Source organism: Bufo bufo (assembly GCF_905171765.1).
Source record: "Bufo bufo chromosome 4 unlocalized genomic scaffold, aBufBuf1.1 SUPER_4_unloc_1, whole genome shotgun sequence".
Lineage (NCBI taxonomy): Eukaryota > Metazoa > Chordata > Amphibia > Anura > Bufonidae > Bufo > Bufo bufo.
The window spans coordinates 261,237-276,993 of NW_024399991.1; the positions used below are offsets into that span (position 1 = coordinate 261,237).

General features: G+C 46.1%; 1 pseudogene; it reads left to right on the forward strand.

The window, feature by feature from the left end:
• The first annotated feature begins 2,730 nt into the window (after positions 1 to 2,730).
• Positions 2,731 to 2,873, forward strand: LOC120982852 (annotated as a pseudogene).
• The last annotated feature ends 12,884 nt before the right edge of the window (positions 2,874 to 15,757 follow it).

Consider the following 15,757-nt stretch of genomic DNA (forward strand, 5'->3'; position numbering starts at 1 on the left):
CAGGATCAGTTGTCTGCTGGGTGTTAGACGTCCTGTGAGGACGAACCTCTCTTGAGGTTGGGAACTGAAATCGATCCTGTAACCGGTGCTGATGACCTGCAGCACCCAAGGATCTGGAATTATTTTCTCCCAAAAATTTCTGAACAAAAATAAACGACCTCCTACTGGAGGATTCAGGCAGGGAGATTCGTGTGGGAGTGAGGGGGGTGGGGACGGGGAGGTGACGGGCTGCCGAGAGTCATTGCTCAGCCCTGCGGTTCCCGCGACCGCGACCTCTACCTCTCTTGTTAATTTCGGAACGTCTCTGGTTCCTCTCTCTTCCTTGGAATCTCCCCCCTCTGCCTCTCCCACGTCCTCGAAAGGATTGCTGAGGGAGTGATTTTCCCTTCTTGTCTGCTAGACTCTCCATGAGGCGGTCTAGCTCGGAGCCGAACAACCTGCCAGGCTCGTAAGGGAGGGAGCACAAATTAAATTTTGACATGTTGTCCGCTACCCAGGGCTTCAGCCATAAGGGCCGTCTGCTGGCAGCAGACAAAGCCATTGACTTGGCAGCAAGCCTTAGCTGCTGCTGAGACGCATCCGCCAAAAAATCAATGCCTAATAAAAGGGTCTTGAATTGATCCAGAATGTCATCTCTGGCGATTCCCGAGTCTATGTCTGCCTGGATCTTCAGCGTACGGGCGCGAATGAACTCAGACACCTCGGTACCGGCTATGGCCACAGAGGCAGAGGCGGACGCCGCAGCATAGTTGCGCCTAAGCGAACATTCTGCGCGTCTATCCAGGGGATCCTTCAGGTTACTCCCGTCATCGGAAGGTACCAAAGTTCTTTTAGAAAGCTTGGCTATCGCCATATCCACCTTAGGCGGAGGGACCCAATCCAGGGAGTCCCCGTCCTGTAGGGGGAACATCAGCTTAAACCTCTTGGTTGAGACCGGTCCTTTTTCTGGATGTTTCCATTCGGTCGCCATTAGTTTTTTAAGCGACTCGTCCACTTTGAAGGCCCTTGGCCCCCTAGCGGTGGAGTGTGGAGCTTCCCCATGCTCAACATCCTGGTCCCTTGACCTGATGGAGCGCAGTAATCTTTGTGTCTTCTCCGCCGGAAAAGAAAAGACCGACTCCTCTTCCTCAGAGGAAGAATTCTCGCCAAGCGAGATCACGTCTTCTGACATAGGAACAGGCCCCGGCGAGGCCTGCCTGGGTCTCTTGTTGGAGACCGCCCCCTTGATCTCTGCGACGGAGGTGTCCAAGAACTCCTTCATCCAGGAAAACATTTCAACAACCGTCGGCTCAGGATTGGCTGGCCTAGGGCGGCAGCCTGGACAACGATGAAACTCGTAGCTGTCGGGTAACGGGGTGCCACAACTGGAACAGGCCAGGTGCTTCTGCTTGTGGGCGACTTTTCCTAGAAAAGAAGTAGGCACTATTAAAGCTGGTTTCAACGCGCTCAGTGGGTCAAGCGCAGACGTCAATCTTACCTTGAGATGGTGACGTCATGACTCTAAGAATTCTGAACAACCTAGAACCTTCTGATCAGAGTAGGTACTCTCACAGCCTTAGCACTGGATCAGCACAAGTCAAGATCAGCTGCACACAGGAACTGAGTGCAACACTGACCCTGCCAGAAACCTGGCCTTATATAGCAGGAAGGGGAGGCCAGGGGGAGGAGGAGTAACAGCTCCTCCCCCAAAAATCTCCAGGCTCCCCACTGAGGGACCCATTTATAAAAAACAAAGTTTTATTAGCAAGTTAATCGAATTCGCTCCTCTCCCCCTCCTCCACAAGCACATCAGCTAATTCGCGCTAATTTTTATCGCGGTGGCGTCTCTTTTTTTTTTTTTTTTTTCCGGACCGGAAGTGACAATGACGCACTTCCGGTCTCGCGTCCGATACACCGGAGCTGAGAAACGATCTCAGGGCCGGCCGCAGATTACAGAGGAGGTAGGAGGGGAGCGCAGGAGCGGAGCGGAGAGGAGACAGGGGGGAGGGAGCTCACAGCTCCGCTTACTGAGTACACCCTGTCAGAACTTACCGGCTACCTGCAGCCAGACCGTCTCCATACTTACGCTCCCAGCCAGGCAGGGGACCCTGTAAAAGAAAATTGTAACATTAAGACAAAATAAAAGCAGAACTTCAGCAAGTTTTTCCCCCAACTACTGAGGGAGAGACTCTGAATAGAGTCGAGCCTGTCAGACCAACACACAGGACAAAATAAAAGCAACTAGCCCTGTGTGAGGGCGGCCTATATAAGGAGGGGGGAGTTAATTAATTAATTAATTACTAGAGATGCAGAATTTTATTCAGCAAAAATTCCGCCTGTCCTGACCAGCTTCACAGGGGCGAATACCCACTTGTGCTGCTGGTTAGTACGAAAGGGAAGAGGTCGGAGGAGATGCTCTGTGCCTTTAGTTGTTTAGCTCTTTTGCTATTTGTTTAAAAGCTTTTTAGTAAATGCTGAGAAGCCCCAGAAGCTTGTGAAAGAATAGAAAACTACACATATCAACAATATTGTGACTTATTGTTTATCATCTTTTTGTAAGTAGGCTGATTTCTTCTTGTATGTTTGGAGAATGATGGATGTTTTCTATGGAGCTACAGATTCAGAGCTTGGTTGGTTTTTATTCTCTGTTTTACAGTAGCTCTATAGCATAGTGGGTGTCCACTGTGGAGCTGCAGGTTCAGGTCTCAGTGGGTGTTCCCTGTGTATTCTATTTTTCAAGACTCTAATCTGTACGCTTCTCGGCCTTTTGGCTAAGATCAAGTGTAGTACCTGACAGTGCTGCCTTGGTCTTGGCCGGAGGTGCCCCGGGTACCCGGACCCTCGGCCTCTGGCGGAAGCCGTAGTTTATAGCTGCGGTGGAAGCCAGTGCTGCTATTGGGGGGACGGCTTAGTCCCGGGGCAACGAGAGGCGATCACTATTGTCACCGCACATAGCTGCGGGGGGCACTGGATTTTCTTTGCAAAAGATCTGAGTGAAAGCTCAGTGGAAGTTCCTTTTGGAGATGGATTTCGTGGGGAAGAAGAATTGCCTTCGCTTTACTTGCAAGAAAGAGTCGGAAAAGACTTTGGAGGAAGGTGATGTACTTGATCTATTAAGATATTATGGGAGTATTGAGAAAGAAGATATTTTTTGCATGCAGAAAAGTATGAAGAGGAGATCTATTGATGTGACTTTGCTGTCTGAAGAAAAATGTCTGGACTTCTTTAGATCATGGCATGAACTTTTTGATTTTTCTTCTGAGATTGAAATTTTTGTTTCTTGTGCTGGTCCTTTGAGGAAAATGGTGGTTGGAATGGAGGACCCCTTTGTGGAGATCCAGGAAATTAAGGATTTTTTAGAAAATAATGGGTTGATTGCAAAATTTGAAAAGGTTTTCTTAAACACGCTAGGTATTTGGAACAGTAAAAGGAGGTTTTTTGTTTGGAAAAAAGAAGGAAAGAATATGTTTTCTGAAGGAAAAATAAGCATTAACGGGAAGAAAGGGTTTTGTTATTTTGAAACCAGGAAGAATTTTGAGCAAACAAAGGAAGATCAATGTACTGATAATGAAGTGATAAATGATCAAAAAAAGGATGATAATGTATCTGTTGAATCATGTTCTTTGAATTAGCAAGTTTTGGAGACTGAGATTGGAAATAAAATAACGGAAAATGAGGATGGGAGAAAGGGGGAGGTGCAAGAAGTTAGAGGTGAAGTGAAGGAAAAGAAGAAGGAAGAAGTTGTTTCACAGTGGACGCACAATAGAGAACTATGGGGAAAAATAGATAAATTGAGGAATTCAGGTGTTAACCTGGATTCTATATATAACAAAGTAAGGGAATTGATGGATGTGAATTTAATTCAGTTTTTTGAGTACTTTAAAGTGCATCCGTTTGATCAAAGTTTTGTACCACAGGATTGGAAGTATGATATGTGGATTTCCGGGAAAACAATGGTTGTAATGATGTATTATGCTTGGATGGGAGGTCTAAGGCCAGACTAGAAATTGTTTTTAAAAAAAAAAAAAAAAAAACATCAGGTTAAGTATTTAAGTATTTGGATGTTTCTGTATTTTCTTTGCTTATTGTATATTTATCGTATGTAATAAAAAAAAAAAAAAGAGAAAGTGAACCATGGTGATGAACGGTAAAGAGACACGAGTGTGTATACTAGTATGGATATTTACCATTCTGAATGGTTAAAAAAAATAAAAATAAAAAAAATAAACGGGGTGCCACAACTGGAACAAGCCAGGTGCTTCTGCTTGTGGGCGGCTTTTCCTAAGAAAAGAAGTAAGCATTAAAAAAAAAATGGTTCCAACGCCCCCAAAAAAGGCCCCAGCCCAGACGTCCATCTTACCCTGAGAAGGTGACGTCATCACTTTAAGAATTCTGAGCAACCTTGAGCCTTCTGATCAGAGTAGGACACTGGATCAGCCAACTGTCAAGGTCAGCTGCACACAGAAACTGAGTGCAACACTGACCCAGCCAGCAACCTGGCCTTATATAGCAGGAAGGGGAGGGCGGGGGGAGGAGGAAGCAACAGCTCCTCCTCCAGCAATGTCCAGGCACCAAACTGCGGGACTAACTTATAAAAATAGAAGTTTCTTGCTGGAATTTAACCACATTCCCTCCTCCCCCTTGCTCTGCAAGCATAATACAGCAATCTGAGCTGTATTCTATAGCAGCGCCGATCTAAGTTGCGGACCGGAAGTGACAGTGACGCACTTCCGGTTTCGCATCCGACACAACGGCGCGATCTCAGGGCCGGCTGCAGACTACAGAGGAGGTAAGAGGAGGGCGGAAGGAGCGGAGCGGAGCGGAGAGGGGACAGGGGAAAGGGAGCTCCACAGCTCCGCTTTGTGCGCACTTCCCTGTCTAACTTACCGGCTACTACAGCCAGCAAGGCAGGAGACAGCCGTCCTCTGCCTGAACCTGTAAAAGAAAGTTTATACCATAAGGCAACATAAACATGCAGAAATTTAGCAAATTTCTCCCTAAACTAGTAAGGGAGAGACTCTGAATAGAGCCATGCCTGTCAGACCAACACACAGGACAAAATAAAAGCAACTAGCCCTGTGTAGGGCGGCCTATATAAAGAGGGGGGGAGTTAATTAATTAATTAATTAATTAATTACTGGGGATGCAGAATTTTATTCAGCAAAAAGTCCGCCTGTCCTGACCAGCTTCACAGGGGCGAATACCCCACTTGTGCTGCTGGTTAGGACGAAAGGGAAACCACCACTGCCACGGAAGACTTACACAAGGGTCTAATTTTGATCTTTGCTAAGGAAGCTGGAGAAATCTACATAGCTCCACCCATTTGTACAGCTAATTAGAGAAATCTGCATAGCTTCATCAAACCCAAATCTACTTGAAAGACCATGATTTCTGTTGATTAGCATGAAGGACTGCGTTGTGTCAGACATTGTTGTGTGATCAGGGAATACTGTATAATCAGACAATCCTCGTCTTGGCCTGATACTTCTAGGTCCTGATCAACTTTTAAGGATGTTCCTTAACCCAGTAAGAACATTCCTTTGAAGAACACTGAGGAACATTGCTTAGAAAGACCAAGAACTTTATGAAGAATTTCCTCCAAGAAGCTTCTCTCATCAAATAAAAAGTCTGTGTTGTGTGTCGTCTCCATGATATAAATGGTGATTGGGGGAGAAGAGGTCGGAGGAGATGCTCTGTGTCTTTAGTTGTTTAGCTCTTTTGCTATTTGTTTAAAAGCTTTTTAGCAAATGCTGAGAAGCCCCAGAATCTTGTGAAAGAATAGAAAAATACACATATCAACAATATTGTGACTTATTGTTTATCATCTTTTTGTAAGTAGGCTGATTTCTTCTTTTATGTTTGGAGAATGATGGATGTTTTCTATGGAGCTACAGATTCAGAGCTTGGTGGGTTTTTATTCTCTGTTTTACAGTAGCTTTATAGCATAGTGGGTGTCCACTGTGGAGCTGCAGGTTCAGGTCTCAGTGGGTGTTCCCTGTGTATTCTATATTGCAAGATTCTAATCTGTACGCTTCTCGGTATTTTGGTTAAGATCAAGTGTAGTATCTGTTTTTAGATTCAGAGCCCTGCTAGGATGTAGAGCAGAGAACCGCATAGCAAGCCTAGGATGTATGGCTTGGGTTTCAAGGTTCTATCGCTAGGTGACGAAGGACTCTGCTGGATCTAAGCCAGGGGCTGAGATGTTTGAAAGCCTGAGGTGCAGAAGTGCCCCAGGAGTGGTGACCCTGGGGTGCCTGAACTCACTGGGGGTGGGAGCCCACTGAGTGACGGCACTTTCTCACATTTTGAGCGCACACACCTCTCTTTGCTCGGCTTCGGTCCAGAAAAGATGAGGAATTTTTATAATTCCGGACGAATGTCTGGGCCGTAATGGCACACATTCACTTTTTTTTTTTATGTTACTGTGTGTTCAATTTCCACGTTTGTTTTGTCACTAGGATTTCTTGGGTACGGCTTGCAGTACTCTGTAGATTCAGAAAGTATCCCGTAGCGGTCATATGTGACGTTGAAAAGATGTTCAACCAGTTTCATGTGAAGAATGAAGATAGAGACTTCCTGAGGTTTCTATGGTGGGAGGACGGAGATACAGATTCAGAGCCAGCAGAATACAGAATGAAAGTACACTTGTTTGGAGCAGCATCATCTATAGGTTATGCCAATTATGGTATGAAGTACCTGGCCAATCAGAATGAAAAGGGTTGCCCATCAGCAGCACATTTTCTGAAGAGAAACTTTTATGTAGATGATGGTCTCATAAGTCTAGAGTCCACAGAATCTGCAATCAAACTAGTAAAAGAAAGCCAAGAGTTATGCGCAAGAGGAAACCTGCGCCTTCATAAATTCATCTCAAACAACAGAGAGGTACTGGAATCCATCAGTGACTCTGAACGTGCATCAACAATGAAGAATGTAGATCTCAATTATGATCATCTTCCAGTTCAGAACGAACTTGGATTGGGAAGGAATGTAGAGAATTACAAGTTTGTCTTTGAAGTATCTATGGAAGAGAAAGTTGCAACTAGACGTACCATTCTTTCCGCAGTGGCTTCTATATATAATCCATTAGGATTCTTGGCCCCAGTGATCCTCAAAGCAAGATAAATACTGCAAGAATTATGCAGACAGAAGTTAGGATGGGATAAACCCATACCTGAAAATTTGACGCCAAGGTGGGAGAGACAAATAGGAGACTCAAAACTTGACAAAAAAGGAAAACGTCTCACTACTCCACTCAAGTTGGAACGTCCTATACAGAAGTTAGTTGTTCTACTTGAGAGTGATGAAAGACACTCGAGAGTTGAGAACATGATGGAAAATTCCTCGAATTCATGTTTAAGTCCTACTACTGAAAACATAGAATTATAGGTAATTTTGGTGGGAGTGTAGCTGGCCAGCTAAGACCTGTCCTAGGTTAATAACATAGCTTATATTTTATACAGCTAGACCTGCCAATAACCTTAATACAGTTCCTATGTTTGTGTGTTAAAGACAAAAGCAGAGTTATTTACAGTGACTTCATGTTTGGATGTCATATAATAGTTATATTTTGTGTCCACAGAAGCAGAAAAAGATAATTTGCCTTTAAGAGTCATTATATAATGTAAGGTAAGCTTAATGACACAGAAGACACAACAGAAAGCATAGAGTTAAACTGTTGTTGCTAAGCAGGAGTCTGGACCAATCCTAGCTAGCCTCACACAGCCCAGGAGTTTTGACCTATCATAGCCAGCCTCACACACAGCTTGTGTGGGAAATTCCCCTAGCAGGAGCTGCTGAAAACAGTATTCACCAGAGAGAGGAGCTGAACAGACACGCACTCTCCTAAGAGCTGTGTTTTATTGAAGCAAGAGGCCAAAATAGGTATTTAAAACAGTTATATAATATTCCTACTGTTAATATAGTGATTAGAACTGTATACTGAACTGGTTATATGTATGTTTACTTACAGTTCCACCAAACCACAAATTCTAATTCCGTATTGCAATCCAAATTGCATACAATCCAAACAAATTGCATGCAAATGCGAACTGCTCATACTAGATCATAAGCAAGTGTATAGCGCAAACTGCAAACCAAGTAGAGTAAGTGAACTATTAGTTAGACCTCGGATATACCTCTCAGAGAGATCATAAAGTGCTTAAATAACTTAAAGTGAGCGTACAGATACTCAAGAGAGAAATATATCCACCAGTTTATGATGAATGACAAGATTGTCATTCATTATCTTATGCATACCACCATTTTGTAATATCTTTTCAACACGTGCATCAGTTTGCCTCAGTTCCACCTCTATTCCACTTTGGATTCGGACGAAAAAAATCTGACGGAACTGAGCTAAACGGACCCGTTCCAGCACACAATGTAAGTCAATGGGGACGGAACGGTTTTCTATGACACAATCTGGCACAATAGAAAACGGATCCGTCCTCCATTGACTTTCAATGGTGTTCAAGACGGATCCGTTTTGGCTATGTTAAAGATCATAGAAACGGATCCGCACCAAACATGAGAGTGAAAGTAGCCAAAGGAAATGCCTTCTATTTTTCCAAAAAGAAGAATTGATTGTAGAGGCCATGGATTGTTCAGGTAGTTCATATCACAGAGAATGATCATATTGCTGAGAAGCGTCAATTTTGACGTAAATTTGTTTTCCCTTTGTCCTAACAGCAGCACAAGTGGGGTATTTGCCCCTGTGAAGCTGGTCAGGACAGGCGGAATTTTTAATGAACAAAAAAAATTGTCCCTAAGTATCCTAATTAGTAATTAACTAATTAAGCCCCTACCCCATATAACCCGGCCCCAACTGGACGGGGTTGCTTTATAACAAGTAAATGATAAATCACACAAGGGGAGGGAAATTTGTGTGCTGCTGTTAGGACTAAGGGAAAACAAATTTACGTCAAAATTGACGCTTCCCTTACGTCCTAACCAGCAGCACAAGTAGGGAAGTAGCAAGAAACCTCACCCAAATTGGGAGGGCTCCCTACTCCCCTCTCAGGAGAGGGCGGCACTTAAAACGGATTGTCCAAAGGCCATTCCCTCCGCCTGTCTAGCCTCTAGACGATAATGCGAGATGAAGGTGTTCAGAGAACTCCAAGAAGCGGCTGCACAAATCTGATCTAAGGGGATCAGTTTCTTTTCTGCATAAGAGGTGGATACAGCCCTGGTAGAATGGGCGGAGACAAAAGAAGGAGGCGTCAAATCTTGGGACAGAAAGGCCAGACGGATTGCTTCTTTAATCCACCTGCTCAGAGTGGGTTTGGAGGCCTTCAGACCCCTGTTTTTCCCTGCATAGGTCAGAAAGAGGTTTTCCGATCTTCTAAATTCGCTTGTTCTGTCCAAATATATTCTAAGACCTCTTGAGATGTCAAATATACGCAGGGCCGTCTTTAATATTGATTGGACCCTGGGAAAAAATTTACTTGGGCCCCCTGGATCCCGCCTTCCCACAACTTAGGCAATCACGCCCTCCACCACAACACACACACAAAAAATCCACACATCTGGTAGAGTACAGTGAATGACTGTAAATACTTCCAGTTCTGAAGACTCCAGCGGCTCAGGATCAGTGCTCTGGGCAGCTGGGCTCAGTCTGGAAGTGGGCACCGCTCTGCAGGAAGGAGACCGGGGCTCGGCTCACCCTAGTGTTACAGTGCACCCCAGCACCCACAGTATACAGTACAGCAGTATAGCCCCCACACTATACAGGCCCCCCCACACTATACAGGCCCCCCCACACACTATACAGGCCCCCCCACACTATGCAGGCCCCCCCACAGTATACAGGCCCCCCCACAGTATACAGGCCTCACACAGTATACAGCCCCCACAGTATACAGCCCCCCCCCACAGTATACAGCCCACCACACAGTATACAGCCCACCACACAATATACAGGCCCCCACACAGTATACAGCCCCCCCCCACAGTATACAGCCCACCACACAGTATACAGGCCCCCACACAGTATACAGTCCCACACAGTATACAGCCCCCCACAGTATACAGCCCCCCCACAGTATACAGGCCCCCACAAAGTATACAGGCCCCCACACAGTATACAGCCCACCACACAGTATACAGCCCACCACACAGTATACAGCTCCCCCACAGTATACAGGCCCCCACACAGTATACAGTCCCACACAGTATACAGCCCCCCACAGTATACAGCATCCCCACAGTATACAGGCCCCCACACAGTATACAGCCCACCACACAGTATACAGCCCACCACACAGTATACAGCCCCCCCCACAGTATACAGGCCCCCACACAGTATACAGCCCCCCCACAGTATATAGGCCCCCAAACAGTATACAGCCCACCACACAGTATACAGGCCCCCACACAGTATACAGCCCCCCACTATACAATAGTTTACTGTATATTAACATAACAGCCCCTGTCACCTTTTTCTTATGTAATCTTCACACAAAAAAGCTCCACAGTTAACTTCTGCAACACTCCTGGTAGGACCTGTGATGACCTCATAGCCATGTGACCAGAAATTGCTAGGTTACTGGTCACATGGTGATGATGTCATTAAGGTCCTGATCACAACTTTAACACAGTACGATCATAATGCCTGGACTCAGTGCAGGCAGGCATGGCAGCACCCCCTGTGTAGCTGACAGCTTGACACCCGGGGCAGTGGCTAGCAGGGCTCAAGAGGCAGCTGTCTGTCACAGCCAGACAGCTGAGAAGCGCTCACAGGAGCTTCTCAGATCCTCCTCCTTGAATTTCTTTGTTTTGGTTTAGTTTCTCATCTCGTTAGTCTATCTCAGCTGTCATGCAGTCAGACTGATCGCTACCCTTTAAGTTCCTCCCCATAATGCAGTAGTGTGCGGCTGATACAACTTCCTGGAGTGTGTGTGCATGCTGTTCCCAGTTCCCAGTTCCCAGTCCTCAGTCGTCTGCAGATAAGTGCTGTTTATGTATTTATGTTTTTGTCTTTTCTGGATCCAGGTGACCCTGACTCCCTCCGTGTCAGTGTAGGGAGCCGGTGGTCGTGTCCCTTCACTATTGTAGGGTCTTCAGGTAATAGATAGCCGAGGAACGTGGATATCCGGCTATCCACCTTTGGGGTGTTCGCATAGGCTGAGCAGTGAGGGAGAGCGGCAGCTCTATTGCAGGGGTCTCCCTTTGTTCCTTAGTTGTGGATCCAGAGAGACATTGTTTATATGGTATTGTCTTGTTTCCTGTACACCATCCGTGACATTATCAGCCGCCAAAACCGTCTCAAGCATGGATCCGGTTTCACTTTTGGCTGAACGCCTCCAGGGTCTTTCATTGGAGGTAGCTGATCTCCGTAGGATTTTTTCTCAGTTTCAAGTGACCGGTTCAGCTTGCGTTCATGGAGTTTGTGCTGAGCCCAAGATCTCGCTCCCGGATACGTTCTCTGGGGGTAGTGAGAATTTTGTGCGTTTTAAAGAGGCTTGCAAACTCCATTTTCGCCTTCTTCCCCATTCTTCTGGTGATGAAGAACGGAGGGTGGGGATCATTGTATCGCTGCTCAGGGGTAACGCTCAGTCTTGGGCCTTTTCGCTACCGGAGGGGGCACGGCCCCTCCGCTTAGTGGATGAATTCTTTTTAGCCCTGGGTCAGATATATGATGATCCGGATCGTATTGCTCTGGCTGAGTCTAGACTACGTCTGTTATGCCAGGGTAAACAATCCGCAGAGATATACTGCTCCGAATTTCGGAGATGGGCAGCTGATACTGGTTGGAATGATGCTGCACTCCGAAGTCAATTTTGCCATGGTCTTTCAGAGGGATTGAAAGATGCATTTTCCTTTCATGAGAGGCCTATCTCCTTCCACTCTGCTATGTCTCAGGCCGTTCGTATTGACAGGCGTCTTAGAGAGAGACGAGAGATCTCTCCTTCCTGTCCTACTCAGTCTCGGAACAGTGCAGCGGTCTCATTCTGTGCGCAGGAGTCTCAATCGCTGTCAGCCCCTTCTGAGCAGGAGCCCATGCAGCTGGGGTTGATTGCCTCTGACAATAGAAGATTCAGCCCACATGGGAGGGTTTGTTTTTGTTGTGGAGGTATAAATCATTTGGCAAATGTTTGTCCCTCAAGGAGATTCAGGCAGTTTTCTGGGAGTAATAAAGAGACAAAAAGGAAAAAATCTTTTAAAAATGTTCCGTCTGTTACTATTGGCAGGGTTATGGCGGAAATTGAAGGTTTTCCGTTTGCTTGTAGTTCCCGTTTTGTCCTGCCTGCTAGGGTGGCGCTAGAGAGCAAGAGCATTTTTTGTGAGATTTTTGTGGATAGTGGAGCAGCTGTCAACCTCATTGATAATCAATTTGCAATAACTCATGGTTTCCAGGTATGCACTTTGGGAAGGGATATTCCTGTTTTTGCTATTGATTCAGCTCCACTTTCTCAGAAATCATTAAAGGGCATAGTTCACAATATCCGTTTAATTGTGAGTGATGCTCATGTTGAGGATGTGTCATGTTTCGTCCTTAGCGGTTTGCCTACTCCTCTAGTGTTTGGGCTACCCTGGCTCACTAAACATAACCCCACCATTGATTGGCAAGCGAGGCAAATAAATGGTTGGAGTAACTTTTGCAGAGAGAATTGCCTCATAACATCTGTTTCTGAGGTTTCTACTAAGACTGTACCACCTTTCCTCTCTGAATTTTTGGATGTCTTCTCTGAGAGTGGAGTTCAGGGTTTACCTCCGCACAGGGAGTATGATTGCCCTATTAATCTCATCCCAGGCGCCAAGCTGCCTAAATCTCGTTTATACAATCTCTCCCAACCTGAGAGGGTCGCTATGCGGGCTTATATCTCTGAGAGTTTGAGAAAAGGACACATACGACCCTCAAAGTCACCTGTTGCCGCTGGTTTTTTCTTTGTTAAGAAAAAAGATGGTTCTTTAAGACCTTGTCTGGATTTCAGGGAGCTGAACAGTATCACTATTCGTGATCCTTATCCGCTTCCTCTGATCCCGGACCTGTTTAACCAGGTTGTTGGGGCTAAAGTCTTTTCCAAATTAGACCTAAGAGGGGCATACAACCTGGTTAGGGTCAGAGAAGGAGACGAATGGAAGACTGATTTCAATACCCCTGAGGGCCATTTTGAGAATTTGGTTATGCTTTTTGGTTTGATGAATGCCCCAGCCGTTTTTCAGCATTTCGTCAACAGCATTTTTTATCATTTAATGGGAAAATTTGTATTAGTGTATTTGGATGACATTTTGATTTTTTCTCCTGATTTCAAGACTCATAAGGAACACTTACGTCAGGTCTTGCTCATTCTGCGGGAGAATAAATTATATGCGAAACTGGAAAAATGTGTGTTTGCGGTTCCAGAAATCCAATTTCTGGGGTTTCTTGTCTCCGCTTCTGGTTTTCGCATGGACCCCGAGAAGGTCCGCGCTGTGCTTGAGTGGGAGCTTCCTGAGAACCAGAAGGCGCTGATGCGTTTTTTGGGCTTTGCCAATTATTACAGGAAATTTATTTTGAATTATTCCTCTGTTGTTAAACCACTCACTGATATGACCAGAAAGGGGGTAGATTTTTCTTCCTGGTCGGTAGAGGCGCGTAAGGCCTTTTCTAATATCAAGGAGAGTTTTGCTTCCGCTCCCATCCTAGTACAACCTGATATTTCGTTACCCTTCATAGTTGAGGTTGATGCTTCTGAGGTAGGGGTGGGTGCGGTCTTGTCTCAGGGTTCCTCTCCTGCCAAATGGCAACCGTGTGCCTTTTTCTCAAAGAAACTCTCCTCCGCAGAGAGAAATTATGATGTGGGAGATAGGGAATTGTTGGCCATCAAGTTGGCTTTTGAGGAATGGCGCCATTGGCTAGAGGGAGCCAGACACCCTATTACTGTGTTTACTGACCATAAAAATCTGGCCTATTTGGAGTCAGCCAAGCGTCTGAACCCGAGACAGGCCAGATGGTCTTTGTTCTTTTCAAGGTTTAATTTTGTTGTTACGTTCCGCCCTGGGGTTAAGAATGTGAAGGCAGATGCCCTGTCACGTTGTTTTCCAGGAGGTGGGAATTTTGAAGACCCGGGTCCCATTTTGGCTGAAGGTGTGGTGGTCTCTGCTCTTTTTCCTGAATTGGAGGCAGAGGTGCAGGCAGCCCAGTCAGAAGCTCCTGATCTTTGTCCTCCTGGGAGGTTGTTTGTGCCTCTCGCTTTGAGACACAAGATTTTTAAAGAACACCACGACACGGTCCTTGCTGGGCACCCGGGGGCAAGAGCCACACTGGATCTCATCGCTCGGAGATTCTGGTGGCCTGCGCTTCGTAAGTCGGTTGAGGGTTTTGTGGCAGCTTGCGAGACTTGCGCTCGTGCCAAGGTCCCTCATTCACGGCCATCAGGTCCTCTCCTTCCTTTGCCCATTCCTTCCCGTCCTTGGACACATCTGTCCATGGACTTCATAACGGACTTGCCTCGTTCCTCGGGGAAGTCTGTGATTCTGGTGGTGGTGGACCGTTTTAGCAAAATGGTGCATTTTATCCCTTTCCCTGGTTTGCCCAATGCTAAGACGCTGGCGCAGGCATTTATTGACCACATTGTCAAATTGCATGGGATTCCTTCAGACATAGTCTCTGATAGGGGCACGCAGTTTGTTTCCAGATTCTGGAAGGCTTTCTGTTCTCGCTTGGGGGTTCGGTTGTCATTCTCTTCTGCTTTCCATCCGCAGTCGAATGGCCAGACAGAGCGCGTCAATCAGAATCTGGAGACATATCTGCGCTGTTTTGTGGCGGAGAATCAGGAGGATTGGTGTTCTTTTTTGTCCCTTGCTGAGTTTGCTTTAAATAACCGTCGTCAGGAGTCCTCTGATAAGTCACCATTTTTTGGTGCATATGGGTTCCATCCGCAGTTTGGGACTTTCTCGGGAGAGGGCTCTTCTGGTTTGCCTGATGAGGACAGATTTTCCTCGTCTTTGTCATCTACTGTATTTGGCAAAAGATTCAGGATAATCTAAAGAGCATGAGTGAGAGATATAAGCGTGTGGCGGATAAGAGACGTGTGCCTGGTCCGGACCTGAATGTTGGTGATCTGGTGTGGTTGTCTACCAAGAATATCAAATTGAAGGTTCCCTCCTGGAAGTTGGGTCCTAGGTTTATTGGGCCTTACAAGATCCTGTCTGTCATCAATCCTGTTGCCTACCGTCTTGATCTTCCTCAGTCTTGGAAGATCCATAATGTTTTTCATAAGTCCTTATTGAAACCTTATGTTCAACCTATTGTACCCTCGCCTTTGCCTCCTCCTCCGATTATGGTTGATGGAAATCTTGAATTTCAGGTCTCTAGGATTGTGGATTCTCGTCTTGTCCGCGGTTCCCTCCAGTACCTCGTTCATTGGGAGGGTTATGGTCCTGGGGAGAGGATGTGGGTCCCAGTGACGGGCATTAAGGCCTCTCGTCTCATCAGGGCTTTCCATAGGTCCCATCCTGAGAAGGTGGGCCCTGAGTGTCCGGAGTCCACTCCTAGAGGGAGGGGTACTGTCACAGCCAGACAGCTGAGAAGCGCTCACAGGAGCTTCTCAGATCCTCCTCCTTGAATTTCTTTGTTTTGGTTTAGTTTCTCATCTCGTTAGTCTATCTCAGCTGTCAGGCAGTCAGACTGATCGCTACCCTTTAAGTTCCTCCCCATAATGCAGTAGTGTGCGGCTGATACAACTTCCTGGAGTGTGTGTGCATGCTGTTCCCAGTTCCCAGTTCCCAGTTTCCAGTTCCCAGTTCCCAGTCCTCAGTCCTCAGTCCTCAGTCGTCTGCAGATAAGTGCTGTTTA